The sequence below is a fragment of the Atractosteus spatula genome, chromosome 8 (assembly GCF_055471065.1).
Source record: "Atractosteus spatula isolate fAtrSpa1 chromosome 8, fAtrSpa1.hap1, whole genome shotgun sequence".
NCBI classification, from domain to species: domain Eukaryota; kingdom Metazoa; phylum Chordata; class Actinopteri; order Semionotiformes; family Lepisosteidae; genus Atractosteus; species Atractosteus spatula.
This window is the reverse complement of record NC_142713.1, coordinates 38,525,061-38,541,153: the sequence shown is the minus strand read 5'-3', so window position 1 is coordinate 38,541,153 and position 16,093 is coordinate 38,525,061.

Genomic DNA, 16,093 nt, shown 5'->3' with positions numbered 1-16,093 from the left:
CATACTTCACATCTGGTTGCACTGAAAATGTCATTGTACATTTAACTAGAAAAAAAAACATTCCTACTTGATAGTGTTTTGCCTTTTTTCTCTTGAGTAATGCATTCAAGACCCTTCTCCCTCCTTTCAGACGTAGACGAAATTTCAATTACCTCTTTGATCTACTGACCCCTATTGTTCCTATGTGGCAGCTGAGTATAACTGAATCTGGATTTCTAGAGATGCGCCAAGTGGACGCTCCATCAGCTTCATCAAATATTAACTCAGGAGCCCCTTTTCCCTTTACTACCAGCAAAAAAAATCAAAGACATCAGTATTTTCTCCAGCTTTTGCTTGTTGCTACCGTACCTGCAACCCTTCATGGAAACATTGTGATATTTGTACTGTAGTAATAGTTAGTAATCTTCTCTAAAGTGACAACCCTTGTTTCCGGAACAAAGATGGATATAGATAATTTCTCATATTACAACATGAAAGGTTACAAATGAGAAAAGTCTATTCTAGCCCATTTGTTAGTGGTGAATTGATCAAGTGGATCTCATCCAGCAGATTTTGAAGGAAGCCAGGGTACTGGCATCAACAACATGACTGAATACCTCGTTCCCACAATCTTTTGAGAAAAGAAGTGCCTCCTGTTCTTGGTTTTAAGTGAACTTTCCCATAGTTTCCCCACTGGTATACTCTGGTTTCACCCTCTGTCCTGGGTGGGTCTTTGATATTTTTGGATACTTGGATCAGGTCCCATTGTAGTCATTTCTGTTCAAGACAAAATGTGTTCAGTTCTTTTAGCCTGTCAGTGTAGGCTATTAAAGTAATGTCCAGATGTTCTTGTTGCAGCAATCAATTGGTTATATGAATACATACTGTATGTAGGCTACCAGCTGAGAGTAACTGGACTGAAGTAATCAAGGAAGCAATCGAGAGTTTGGAGTTACAATATGTAAAGAGTTGACAGGTGGCAAGCCTAATGATTTTGGTGCCTGTTTGGGAAGAACTGTGTGTTGTGAGAAAGTGATTAAATGGTATGACAGAAAGAGTGATCACATTTCAGAGATGTTTGTCTTCTTGTAAATTGATATATTTTAGACGTCTCATTAGAAATAATGAAATTCTTTAAAGCAAATGTCTTTAAGGAAGTCCCGTGTCAATGGTTTGTTAGTTTCATGTAATTTTTAATTGATAATTACCATTCCCTAATGTAGCATGACTTAATAGAAAGCTGTTTTGAGATGGTATGCAGCAGAAAATTAAATTAACTAAATAAAGAATTCAGATCAGAGTATGTAATATCTATAAAGAGGCTCAGATACAGAAACCTTTTCAACTAAGACGGAGAAAAGGGGTAGATATGTGAACTCAGATGTATCTAGTGTGCTTACCTTCAGTATTGTATTTACAAATAATGAACAGATCAAAAGCTTAATTCTGTAATACTTATGTACAATGAGACACAACATTTTATATTTTAATTAAAAATTCTGATATTATAATACCAAATTGTGTTTCAATTTAAGACATTTGAAAAGCATTTTACAACCACAGCTTTTTGTGGTATGTTAAGAATGCCGCAACTACAGTAAAAATAAAAGTGTTGTTTTTCATCCCACCCAGTTACACAAGATGTTTTGTTAGTGCAAATCAAAAAATAAACCTGGATTAAAGGGATTTCAGATATTAAACTAGCAACATGGTACATATATTGAGTCATTAAACATGATGTGTTTATTGTGACATTTGTATTTTTTCCATAGGTACTGTATAAGGAAGAAGAGATGGGTAGTTTATAACTTGCTTTTGATCAATTCAGCAATAGTCTACAGAAATGGATGTCTATAGAAGAATGGTTTTCAAATGTTCCAAGTTACAAGTCTTGTGGCCAGTAACCTACTACCAAAAATGTACACATGTAACAGACTTTTTTTCAGTGCCTGTCTCCCTACCTTTTTAATTGTTTTCTTTCACCAAGCATTCTATAGGATAAAAACTCTCCATTTTTACAGCAGCATGGTTCTAGATTTTTAAACAGGTTTTAAACAAGAAAAATGTAGAAATATTTTATTACTTGGACTTAATTATTGGGCTGGTTACAATGAGTTTTTCCCAATGCAAAATGTATTCACAATTATCACAATATAATAAGAACAATGTTTCTCATTCCACAAAAGGTTGAATAGCACCAAGACTTCTAATTAGGGCTGGGCGATATGGCCAAAAACATTATCACAATTAAAATTTTCATATCAGTCGATATCGATAATTATCACGATAAATGTCAAATCATTATTTCTTTCAAGTTTAAAAACAGATTTTTTCTCCTGAGTGAAAGTTGAAGAAACCAGACAGTTAATTGGTAAATTAAACACCTCTTTATTTCAAAGAACACAACACTTCCCAAACAGCAGAAACATTAAACAAATCTGTTAGCTGCCCGGTCTGCAACATGCACGCACACTCGCGCACATGCGCATGCGCACAGTATTTTGTGTGCATGCGCAAAGCATAAACATATATATCGAACATTTATCGAACTTTTGTTAAAATTATATCGAGGAAAATTATATCGCGATAATTATCGTTATCGAATTATCGCCCAGCTCTACTTCCAATTTTATAGTAACTAATATATTGCACATTTGATTCTTTTAAACAAGCTTCTTATTAACCAGCCAAAATATATGGTACCAGACAAGTTTATATATAAGCTACAAATTATACATAAGAAGCAGAAAGCAATTTCACCTGGGGGTAGCAGAACAATACTGTATTACATCCACTGACAGCTAGTAGAATCACTTGAGTGAGCCATAGTTTCCATGAACGATCTCAGATCTAACAAATTCACAACTTGTAGAAACTGACAACACACTTGAAAAAGCATATTATTACAATCCCTAAATACAATTGAAGAATAAAGGGTTTACACTTTTTACAAACATACAGTATTCTTATTCTGATAAATACCAATGTCCAGATTTTAAAATAAATAGATAAAAGTAGAATTTTGTGTATTAAAAACTTTGGGACAAAATATTGTATAACTGTATACCATAACTGTATAACAATTCTGGACTATTCATTCCTTGGTAGCACCTCCTGTGATTGGTTGCCTTTGCTATTTTTCATTCTTGCCAATATTGTTACAGAACTGCAAAGGTTTCTGGACGTGAGGTGGAATAATAGACAGTAGGTTCTGATTTCTCAGTGACAAAGACATAGCAAAATCCTTATTCATACCTCAACTGTTTCCCATTTTCTTTTGCAAAATACAATAAAGACCTAGAGGTGATCACTCAACTTTTTCCCAGACAGGTGGGTTACCATCTGATTATCGTTAAGGATGATGTTTATATACTTTGTGTTTCTTATACTCCTAGCACTGCTTTCACCAAAACAAATTCTGCCTTTGTAGAAAAAAAAAACAGGATCTTTGCAGAACCTCAGTCATTTGCAGTTAATACTTCACACATTACTATTTATCAAGCTCAAAATGTCTTACTTTTGCAAACCCTTTGGCAATATTTTAGCACTATAACCTTGAACTGCTGTGAATGTTGTGGAGAATGTCACTTCATGTTGCACTGAATTTTAATCCACTGAAACTGGTTGAAGACTTGGCACACTGTTTCAAAGCTGTGGAGATGAAACCATTATCTACTGGGTTTTTATTAGTTCACATTTTTATCTTTACCAAGGCAAATGAACTTGCTTAAATTAAGTTTTCAAAAAAGTATTTTTCTTCCCTATTATAAGCTGTGGAAACAAGCCATGTTTTAAGAGATATTCTATTTCCATGATGAGCTGCCTGCTGCCTTTTTTTTTGTTCTTTCCTGCCGGGTTCATATAGACATGCTTGGTTTAAACCACCTTATAAAAAACTATGCACTGTAAATTCTGACACTTCTACTTGAATTCCTTTTCAAACACTTGTCTTTCTTTACCATAATAGATGTCAGTTCTTCTGATGTAGTTCAACCATGAGCTTCTTATACGGAATCAGGTCTCACTATTCCATATTTGAAGCCATCACTCAATGCAATTCTGTGTTGTTCAACATCAAAGGAAGGCACTGCATTACCTGCGGAGTTCACATGGATGGAGCAAAATATCTTTAAATCACTTGTCCAAGACATTTTCCCTTATTAAGCTTTACTTCCATGCAGGCATAAAGATAAAATGTGTCTTTTATATAGGCTCACCAAACTGCTGTGCTTAAACTAGAAGATTATGCAGTGTTGGTTGGTTTTGTCTGGCCTACAGTAACATACCATTTAACACAAGGTGATAAAAACCTCATGAAAAGGATAACTATGTGCTGAATAAGTCTATCTAAAGAAAATACATACTTCCTTAAAGTATTACAATAGCAGAAATGTGACTCATAAAGGATTGAGAGACATAAAAATAACCTTTAATTGTAGTACCAGTTGAAGCTCCAGAGCCTTCTTTATTATGCAGTTATTTTTGCTTTACTAATGTCTGTGAGTATTGTTTAAACCCTAGATCATTAGTATACAGTGTGGAACATCTGGGAAAAATCATTAAGAGACAAATGTTTGAAAAACTTTCTTAATAAGTTCTTACTGTGGTATTTATTTAAAAATCTTGATAAAATAACTTTTAACCAAATACCAACAAGAACAAACTATTTTTTAATGATACAACCTTCCTATTATGTTTTAAAAGTCTCATGTTTTCTGCAACAGAACAAACAACACCAACAAACAACACCACCATGAAATTAGTAAAATAAAAAAAAAGTTGAAAGGAGATATTTTCTGGCTATCTGTAGAAGTGAAATGTATTTATACTGTATATTATTCTATCTGGTCTTTACTATTCTCGGTTCAGCAATTTCATACTGCCTTCTCGCTAAGGCTAAATGATTGTAATCACTACTTGGGTCCTTTTCTGCTGGAATGAGTCTCTTCTGAGTGAACAGTGGTGTCTTCCCACTGAGAACTGAGGCACACTGCTAGGAATGGCTGCCTCCCAAGGAGCTGAACAACGCTCCTTTAAGATAAATGATCAGCAACAAAAGAATCACTTTACTGAAAGAATCACTTTGCCTGTTGCCTCGCTTTCAACTATAATTGTTTGCACTTCAACACTGTGGAGGCTAGCACGAATTCATGTTTAGGTGGGATACTACAGGCAGATGCTAGAATATAATAGTTCTTTTTTTCCCCTCCCACACCTATAAAAATCTTTTCCAGACATAGATCTCAGAGAAAATTAAAAAGACTACATTTACGGTACACATTCTCTTGATCATTGTAATAAGCTTTAACTGACCACTGTTATAGTGCTGACAAAAAAGGTTACTCCTAAACTCCTAAAAAAAAAACAGGAACCAGCTTATTTTGTGTATGTACACTATTCCTTGCTCCAGTATGGGACAAAATTATTCTTCACATGAAAAACACTTTGCCTCAGGAGAGGGAAATATGTGTCCGCATTGTCAGATTGTGACGTTTTAAGATGACGTTTTATTAAACCTTTTCAGAAATGGTGAATTTAAGTACTATTTTAGTCAGGTGTAGTTAGTTTTTCAATAAGTACAGCCTTGTTTTATAACAATAATACTGAACATCATACAATTTCTCAGCTGGTCAGGCTTTTAAAATTTCCATTACAAAGATGTCTCAGACATAGTGATGTCTCTGAGCACAGCTCTAAAGTCCACCTTGGTATGCATTCTACCTCAGTTAGAAGAAACTTTCTGTTGTGATATGACTTGGAAGTGTTCCTGTTTCAAAGCCACACAGGAAAACTGTAAATAAGGGTTGGGTATAAAAATACTTCAGCACCTGGGAATACTCAGCATTCTGTTGCACAGAACAGAAGCCAAGCCCTGGCTACTGGCCAAATAGCTGGATATGTCTGGAAAGACTTTACATGCAGAAGGAGCAGGGCGGGCTGAAATTGAACTAGGCAGGGTTTATCTCACTGGCCTGTCAAAGCTAAATGTCTACTTCTAATAATAACAGTGCTCTTGCCATATGGAACTCGATTCTACACTGTTGTAGCTCATTAAGACAAAATAAAAACAATAAATAGAGACTGCTGCTTTCGAAATGGTGTTTTGTATAACTTGTCTAACTTCCAATCATTAGGGCCTGGCAGGGTTAATAAGGGCAAGGAGCAACGTTATGTTGACACTTTCCTCTGGGAAATATATAGACAAAAGTAAAAAAACATTCAAATGTGTGTTGAATTGTAGAAGATTTCATTCAATGGTCTACATGCTTATGGTCAGCTGTTCTGGAACTGTATGTATTTTGCAAGGGACAGGTGGTCCTATGGTTACGGAAATACATTTTTGTGATTTGGTGGGCTCTGGTCAAGTCCTGTATTATTTCAAAGATAGACAGAAAGATGTCCATACTCAGTCAACTGCAATGAACTGAAAGCAGCATATGAACTGTGGATGATCTTGTGGTTAGTTTGCAGCTCTATAGTTTCCAGCTCCATGCTGAAACCATTCTCGATTGCAACAAACCCAAACTAACAGCTGGGGGGACTCCCCTCCACCACCACCAGGCCAGCCCCACCTGGATGATGCAACAGCAGCCATAGTGCGCCATTATGCTCACCACACATCAGCTATCAGTGGGGAGAACAGAGTGATGAAGCCAGTTTATAGATGGTCATTATTAGGAAGCCATGATTGATAAAGGCCAATGGGAAATGTAGCTAGCATGCCAGAGAAATACCCCTTCTCTTTTCAAGAAACACCCTGGGATTTTTAATGACCATGAGTCAGGACCTCAGTTTTATGTCCCATCCAAAGGATGGTGCCTTTTTACAGTATAGTGTCCATGTCACTATACTGGGGCATTAGGACCCACACAGACCGCAGGGTGAGCACCCCCTACTGGCCCCACTAACACCTCTTCTAGCAGCAACCTTAATTTTTCCCAGGAGGTTTCCCATCCAGGTACTGGGCAGGCTCACACCTGCTTACCATTAGTGGGTTGCCAGTGTATTGCGGGGTGATACAGCTGCTGGCAAGTAAAGAATTAACAAGTGTACAGTCACATCCTGGTGTCACATGAGTATTTAGCCTGCTATTTAATGTGAGGGGCCTCCACACTGGTAGTTCGGTGTGGGGCAGAGTGGATATTGAGGAACAGGTTTATATTGGGTACAAGGTGTTATTTTATGTAGTTAAGTGTAATGGGTATTGTGGACAATCCCCCTTTTGTGGGGGATAGTGTGGCCAGGGGGTTTCCACATTAACCACAACCTTCTCTTTTCATAACCTGTAACCATCTCTTCCCAGATAGCAGTGGCAATAACCTCTCTCAGTCGATTCCTGTTGGATAGGTGCTCTCCTTAACCGTCTTCTTACTAACCGACGCCTCAACCTAGAATACAACCAAGGCTGCTATCAATGTTATCCTGCTATGCTCCCTGCTTGATCAAACCTTAAAGGTTTACGTAGAAACTCTGTAGAAAGGCAACCTCGACTGCCTCAGGAACGGCTTTTAGAGGGAGCTAAAGTCACCAGGTGCAGCCAATTCCGTGATTTCCCTGTGAGAATCCGAAGAATGTGGCTGTCCTGAATAAAATGACTCCGCCCCTTGATGACTCCAACTGCAGCTTTGCTACAGGTATGTAAAAGATAGATTCTATAAATTGCCGTTGAGGCTCTACTAGCTTAATCTTTGCAGAATCGAGTGTGCACGAGATTTACTCTAACAGGTTTACTGTACATTTATGTGGACTAAATACTATCAAAAATAATTTAAAAAAAAACAAATGTATTCTTTTAAGCATCTAAAAGACATTAGTTTTTCTCTGCACCATTTAGCAATGAAAAGTAAACCACTGTGATACGTCACATTATCAAATTCAATCCAAATTGTGTTGAAATTGATAGAATATCACATGGCTAGTTATGTGCCCTCGCTTGCAGTAATTTAGCATACATACATTTATTTATTAAAACTAAATTTAAATTATCATGAGCATTCAGAATAAATATAAAACAAAGTAATGGAGTTTTTAATGAAAGTTCAGGAGGAATGAAGGCAGCCGCACTCATTCGACACAGCTGCTGCAATTCTCACTAATCCTGACGTAAGCAACCGGTCTCCATATATATCAAACGTCACCCTCTCCTCTTCCTCGTTCGTTTTCTGCATGGTTCGTTTTCGCCTAGCTCGAATCCATGCTCCCTTCTCATGGATCTACAAATCCACCGCTCCGATGAAGACCTTTTCTGTAGCGCAGGAGACTCTCCTACCCCTCTCGTCCAGTCCTCCCCCCACTGCTCCCCTCACCTCCGTCTCATCGCCTCCTTCAGCCGCCGTGCCACATCAGCGCCGCTCATCTCCCAGCCAGTCCTCACAAGATCCAACTCCTCGCCGAAGACTGCGTCCCGCCGTCGTAGTCCCTCTCTCATTACAAACCCAGCCTTCCCGTTCCTCCACGGCAAAGTCTCCAAATAACCCCCACATCTCTCGAGGATGTCCCTGCCGCCGCGCTTCACGAACATCGGCTCCCCCTTCTCCTGGATCATCTCTCGCGATTTCCAACTGGACCGTAGCAAGCCTCCAGAGGATACTTTGAAAACATGGCGTCCATTTTAAAAGAAACGCTTCCAAAAAAGCTCTGTTTTCCCTGTACTTAACCGCAGTCTACACAAAGGAAACATCAGCTCCACAGCTTCCCCCGGCGCCCTCCGATGACATCACCCGCGCCGCCGTCACTCACCCCAACGTGAGGACCCCGAGGCCGCCCGCGCCTCTGCCTGTCGCGTCTTCTGTCTTGTCTTGTCCTGATATATCTGTGTCTGTGTCTCTTCCCCAAGCAATCCATACCTCTGCTGAACAACTGCACCTAGCCTCTTCCACCCAGCCTCCTTCCCTAAACTCCTTGCTGCCGAGTCTAAGGCCCCAGGCTCACGCCCCTCCCCCACCCCCTTCTCCGCTTAATCTAACTTCTGCACTCTTCTGTCTCTACCTCCGGCGTCCAACACGGCTCAAGCTCCGCCAGCTTGGTGCCTTCGGCCCCGGTTCCTTCTCTTTCGGCCCCTGCTGCTGTCTCCACGGCCCAAAGGCCAGCTAGTAAACGACCCCCAGCTCAGCCAGCAGGCGGCCCTTACCCTCCCCCACCCCCTGGCATCCAAGACGACTCGGCAGCCTCCTCAGTCCTTCACGCAGCCTCCGCCCCTGCTTCAATTCCTCCTCAACAGTCTTCGGCTTCCATATCCCAAGCCACCGAGCTTCAGGCCCCAGATCCGTCTAACCCCTCCTACCACAATCTGCTTCTTCCCTCCTCATCTTCTCCCTTCCCCGGTGTCCAACACGGCATCCGTCATCCCATGCCTTCAGCCCTGGATTCCAATCTCCCCTTTACTAAGGACTTTCCTCTCCGAACAGCCGTTCCTCTCTCAGCTCCTCCTAACACACTAAAGTTTAGTCCACCTCCCATTCCCCCTTTTCACTCCGGCAGCAAATTCTATGAGGTGCGGACGTCAATCTAGCTCATCTTCTCTCTTCCTCCACTTACAACTCCGATTCTAGAACAGTCAACTGAGGCTCGATTTCCGTTACTCTCGAATCTTCTGACCCTCACTCTGCTTCAGTCCTTCGAATTTCCAACTTCTGCTTGACTTTCAGCATTTTCCGCGACACCACGTGCTCCGCCTTTCCCGAACGTCGTCAGGAACTCGACGATAACATGCACAGCATCCCCGATCTATCTGTCCTTTTCGAGGGCTCCCTGTTCTACGATTACCATAAGCAGTTCTCGGCCAAGGCCGCTGCCCGCCTACTCCAACGGAACCAGCGCACCTACTAGGGAGCCCTCGACATTGAGCTTTACTGCTGCACTTTCACCGGCGTCCGAGCTCTTTCCTGCGACTTCTGTTCCTCTTGGACACATTCATCAAATCTTTGCCCAGATACCGTCTGCAAGCTCAACCCTGACTCCGCCCGTTCTCCCCCACAGCATCTATTCTGTGGGGGAGAAGGGGCGGAGTCAGGAGTCAGGGTCCCGCCAGGTCTTCTTCAAACCTTCCCTGTCCAAAGACATTCGCGGTCGCCCCATCGTGATGATCAGAGACCAACAAATTTCCAACATCTCCAATTCCTCGTCACGTACCTCTCCCCTTTGTCGCTTCCTTCACATTTGCAGCTTCTGCAGCGAAGCTCACGCTCGCTCTGCCTGCCCCCGCTGGCCCTTCCATGCTCGCTCCACCTTCAGCATTCCCAAAAGACTACTGGCTTTTCTGTCTACCCCAATCGGCATCCCCGCTTCTGCTTCCGACCTGCTCTGCCACCCCGACCCCTCTTCCACCCACATCTTACTCGACGGCCTTTCCTTCAGATTCTCACCAGGCCTGTGCACACTTCCTTCTTCCTCTGTCTTTTGCAAAAATTTGCAATCTGCCACCGCTGATCCCCAGTCCATTGATTCCTTGCTAGCATCCGAAGTCGAGAATGGTTTCATGATCGGCCCACTTGACTCTCCCCTATTCCCTGCATACCGCATCAATCCCATTGGTATAGCGGTCCGTAAGTATTCCGGTAAAAAAACACCTTATAATTGACTTGTCAGCCCCTCATGACACGCGGGAGTTAAGTCTCAATAGCCTTATTCCCAGCTCAGACTTCTCCCTCCACTATGCCACAATTGACCACGCCATTTCTCTCATCAAAATTGCAGGTCGGGGTGCCTGGCTCGCTAAGGCCGACATCTCCAGTGCCTTTAATGTTATGCCTCTTGACCCAGGCTTCTGGCACCTCTTCGGAGTTCATTGGCGGAACAAGTTCTTCGCAGTCCGCCTTACCTTCGGACATAGGAGTAGCCCAAAAATTTTCGGTACCTTAGCTGAAGCTCTCTGCTGGATCCCCTTGAATAACTATAGGCTTCCTTTTCTCGTCCACCTTCTCGACGATTTCCTTACCATAGACTTTCCTCACACCCCACCTGCAAGAGCCTCCTCCACACTTTTATTTCCGTTTTTAGGAAACTAGGGGTACCTCTTGCCACGGACAAAACAACCGGCCCCTCTCATATAATCCAATTCCTCGGGATCACCCTCAATTCCATCAATTTCTCCGCCTCCCTGCCTCACGACAAAATCGACAGGATCCAGATATATATCTCTACCTATTCTTCCTCCAAATTTTGCACAAAGAGGGAACTTCTCTCTCCGCTCGGCCACCTCAATTACGCCATACGTATCATTCCTCAAGGACGGTCTACCTTCTCAACCTCGCCTCTTCCGTGCCCTCTCTTTACCACCACGTACGCCTTTCAGCCGACTGCAAATCCGAGCTCAGGCTTTGGCAGCTTCTCTTGGCCAACTGGAATCGCATATCTCTCTTCTACGATGACCTCCTCTCTGACACCGAGGATATCCAGCTTTTCACAGACGCAGCCCCCTCAGTCGGTTTCGGAGGCTATTACAAAGGCCAATGGTTTGCGGCCCCTTGGCCTCCTGAATTCTCTTCAATACGTCTCGCCAACCAGTCATCGGCCTTGTCAGAAATATTTCCAATTGTCGTTGCCGCTTCTCTTTGGGGCCACAATTGGAAACAAAAATCCCTCCTCATCCATTCGGCCATCTATGCAGTAGTTCATATAATCGACAAAAGAAGGTCTTCATCCCAATCTATCATAAAATTCCTCTGCCGCCTTAAATGGATTTCTCTCACACATCAATTCACCCTCGTAGCTGCTCACATTCCAGGCCACCTTAATGAGATAGCTGACTCTCTCTCTCTTGCTTTCAATGTCAGAAATTCAGGAACTTGGCGCCAGATGCAAGACCGAACCCGTGCACAGTACCTCCCTATTCGGAACTCACGTTCCTCTGAATCATCCTTTCCATCACTATCTCCAGCTGGCCCAGCAAACTATCCTCTTAGGGATTGCCCCTCGAACTATCAATTCTTACTGGACTGCCTGGAGGTTGGCCCTCAGCCAAGAGGGTTACGCCAAATCTCCACATCCCAATAAACGATACAAATTTCTCCCAAGCTTTCGGCTGCTGTCATTCCTCGTGAAATACATGTATATTCATGTCGGACCATGTATTACCTTACTAGCACAAATAATTCTAATATTCCGAAAGAGAGCACCGTTCATGTTGGTAGGACAACATCTTACAGTAACTCCTAGCATCATACTGGTCTCCAACTTTGATCTGCAGTTTTTTTTCCTTGCAATTATGCAGGAAGCTGTGGATGATTGATTCTGAGATAGTACCGTAGTAGCTAGTACTCAACTAGACGGCACTGTACAAAATCGGCAAACTTCTTGCAATTGACCCACTGTGATTGACTTCACAGTTGTCACAGTTGATGCCTGATCAGCAATTATACCCACGTACAGTAAGTAGCAGTGGTTGACTACTAATTTACAGTATGTTACTAATGCATACTGTATAACTTATCCTCCTCTCAGAGTTTGTCACCAACTGTCCCCCAAAAGTTCCAATTCAGTAGCTTTGAATATCACTCTTAAAACATAGTTTCTGGAAGATCTGGAACTATTTTATTTTTTATCATTTAACCCAGATATGAAGTAATTTAAGGATCACTAGGGACCAAAACCTTTGTTGTAGTCTCCCCAAAGACCAGATTAATTAATTTTAATTGCACAGATTATTTGCTTAATTTATTAATAATTTGCAGGTGTTTCCAATCATTTTCCACACAGGTGACCCATAAAAATGGATGGGTTTTTTCCAGACAACTGGTTTAAGCCATCTTGCATTGATATTTAAGCAACAATAATGCTTGTAGACTATATTTAGCTGCAGTAAATTAAAGAGGATTTGTCCTGTGATACGTTTTCCTCTAAATGTTTCCCAGTCCTGCATCAGGAACACATTTCCTGCTTTTGCCAGTGTTAAATACTGTGTATTTATTTACCGTTTGTTTTTAGAGTGTTTTTTGTTGTTTTGTAATGATGCCTTCCGGTAGTAGTTGGTAGGTAATGTATAATGTAATAGTTTTTAAGCACGTTAGTAGATCATTGCAGGTCTGTGTGAAACCATGAAATGAGAAAGCTAAATGGGTGAAAGAAGAACTATGTCAGTTCACAACAAAATATTAGTTCAGAATATTTTTTTTGTAGTACAATTAGTATTTCCTGAAATCTCTCAATGTTGAGTATTTTTTTTACTATTTTCAAAAACATCAGGTATGAATTAAATCAAATGTTTAGAACACAGAAATAGTTTTAGATAAGCATGAGTATTTTTAAGTCCTAACCACTACCAATGCTGCTGAAATGCCCAAATAAGCAGTGTAAGATACTGTGCTGGAAGACAATGCTGTCTGACACAAATTCTGCTGAGTAAGATGTAGTTAATTGTAACAGTTAATAAAGTTTATAAGAATTCTAGCAAGAGAGCAAGATGTTCTAACCTTTAAGGCAGATGGCTTTTTAAGTAATGACTCTGTTGCAATGACCTTGCAACCTCCTACTTGCCTTGAGTCACCTCCCCTATAGTTGGGAGCCTTGATAAATGATGTGTCTCAGGCCTGTAATCATTAAGGTGCATACTGCCTGTTGTTGCCAGTGCAGAGGGAGACACCTACTGTACCACAACTTGCGTTAACTGCACAGTACTGCATAACAGACTTACTGAAGTCAAAGGAGTCCTCAGACCCTCTACAAAAGTAAGGACAAGCAGTGTGTGCTTGTCTAATTGCCTTGCATATGGAGAAATTTTGCATTTTTAGCTCTTTTGAATGTGCCAAAGAATTTATTGTAGATTGGGAGTTAGTTCAGATTCCTAATGAGATCTTCCAGAAATGATTCACTCTTGCAAAGCATTTGTTTCTGGGATAAACAGCACACATTTGCTGATCATTTACTGCTAAGATTGAGATTTTTAATTTATTTAAATAAGTTAGATTATCATATTTTGGTTCCATTGCCTATGGAGATATAACAAGAAAGAAACGTTTACAAAAAACTTTGATTTCATTTTCCCATGAGTTTACATGGCCTTAAGTGGCTTCTTTTAGAAATGGCTCTTAATACAGTACATTGTATTACAATTTGTTATATTCAACACCTAATGGTCAGTGCATTAGATTATTACCTCACATTTCAATTTATTAAAAATTATGTAATGTGGTACAACCCTAAGTAAATTTGAATTTTTTTCCACAAGCTTTAAAAAAATTTAAATTTGTTAACATGTTTTAATTTGTTATAGTATGATGAAAAACAAATACTTTTTCGAAAAATGCACCATATTGGTTACTGACAGAGTAATAAATTTAAGTGCTAAAACTAAAAAATGCTTTCTTATTTCCTGCCTTAGATCATTTTAGATGCTATGGTAGAATGGAAATGGAAACATTTGCTTTGTGTAGAATTCTATAAAGAATATACATCGGAAAGTATTTGATTCTTAGCTGTATCTGATTGAGTACAATTCCTTACCTGAGTGGGAGTGTAGAGGGATACAATAGAGAATGTAGAGCAAACTCCAGAATGTAAATTTTAATGAACAACAGAAGGTTAGGAGGAAGGCTAGGTCCTAATCTTGCACACTTCCACTCGCCTAAGTTTATAAATCTCGCACCTACTGTAGGATTTCCCTTCACGTATCTCTCTCGTGCCTCCCATCATGCCATCTAGACCCTTGTAGCAGCTCCCTAGCTCATTCCTCATAATCGTGGGGAAATTTTGGTAGCCTCACGCTCATGGCTAGGCTGCTATTCCCTCAGCTAGGCAAGTCAAGCCAAATACTCTCTAAAAATTTTGGCTGGCTATCACATTCATGAGGACCGAACCAAACTACTGAAATGGAGATTAGGTGGATCTTGGTTTTGTGGCAGGCAATAAAGTGATACAGTAATATTGTGTGTGTTTGTGCAGGACTCCATAGTGTCAATAACACTGTGGCTACCTCTGGTTCTGGCTTTAGCAGTACTGTCTTTGTTTTGAAATTGCAGTGTATAAGACAATTCTCTGTTTTACCATAGTCTGCCATTGATTTTTCAAAGTCTGTGTTTACCATTTTGAGTTGGAATGGACAGCAATTTTAAATTTCAAATGGAGCCATAAAAGTGAAAAATGATAAGCTTCTTCTGTTTCTTTTAAGGGAAAGGGTAATGTAACACAATGCTCAAGTGCACAGCACTGTAGTCTTGTGAACTCAGGTGTGCCATAGATCTTGGTCACTTACCTTGTTTTAATTCTTAATGGAATGGAGCTTTGTCTGATGCCCATATTAATATTTTACCTTTGCAAATATATGATGATCACATTAATATATTTCAGGGCAGCTTCGCTTAATCCATCCCATAAGAGGTGAGCTTCACCAGACTGCCTTCACTCATTCTGTTCATTTGATAATTTTGACTTCTAAATCATTCATCATTAAATCAAACATTTTTCTTTGTTTTTGACCCTAGTGCTGAAGATGAAAGACCTAGCTTCCAGTGTTACTGTATATTATCAAAGAACAGGGGGGAAAAATTATGTGCCAACTTTAAATTTATCCTTAAAACAGACGGTTTTAAGTCCAGAGAAAGAGAAACAACATTTCTGATGATTTTACATAAGTCCTTGTGTTCATAGCCTTTCCAGATCAGTATATTTAAAGATTTGCTTAGACGTTTGTGTTTTAAAGTAAACTAATATGAGGTTATGAATTGGCCTTTATATAAATAAGTCGGTACCTTTTTTTCACAAGGGTTCAAATTCAGACTTAAACAACACCCTTTTATTGTTGAATCTGTTTCAGTGAAAGAGTGGAAATAGTAAACCTAAAGAAATACTTTTCTTCCCTCTTTCCAGAAAAAATACAAGAAAAGACTGATCTTTTTATTTATTTTTTCATATTCACAGTGGTGCTGTAATAAGATCTAGTGGTGCTACTGGAACAGTAAACATTAATATTTTTTCACCTTGCCCATATCCATATGTTTGACTTTTGGAATTCACATATTAAAGATTGTGTGTTTCCAGAACATTATATCAGTGCTTTTGTTATAGATGTTTTGGGGCACTTTTCTCCAAATCTGGGTTCATATGCTTTTTTTTGTGACAAATGAAGGTCAGAAGTGTGAAATAACTATAGTCATTAAGCATTAGAGACATGAGGCATTAA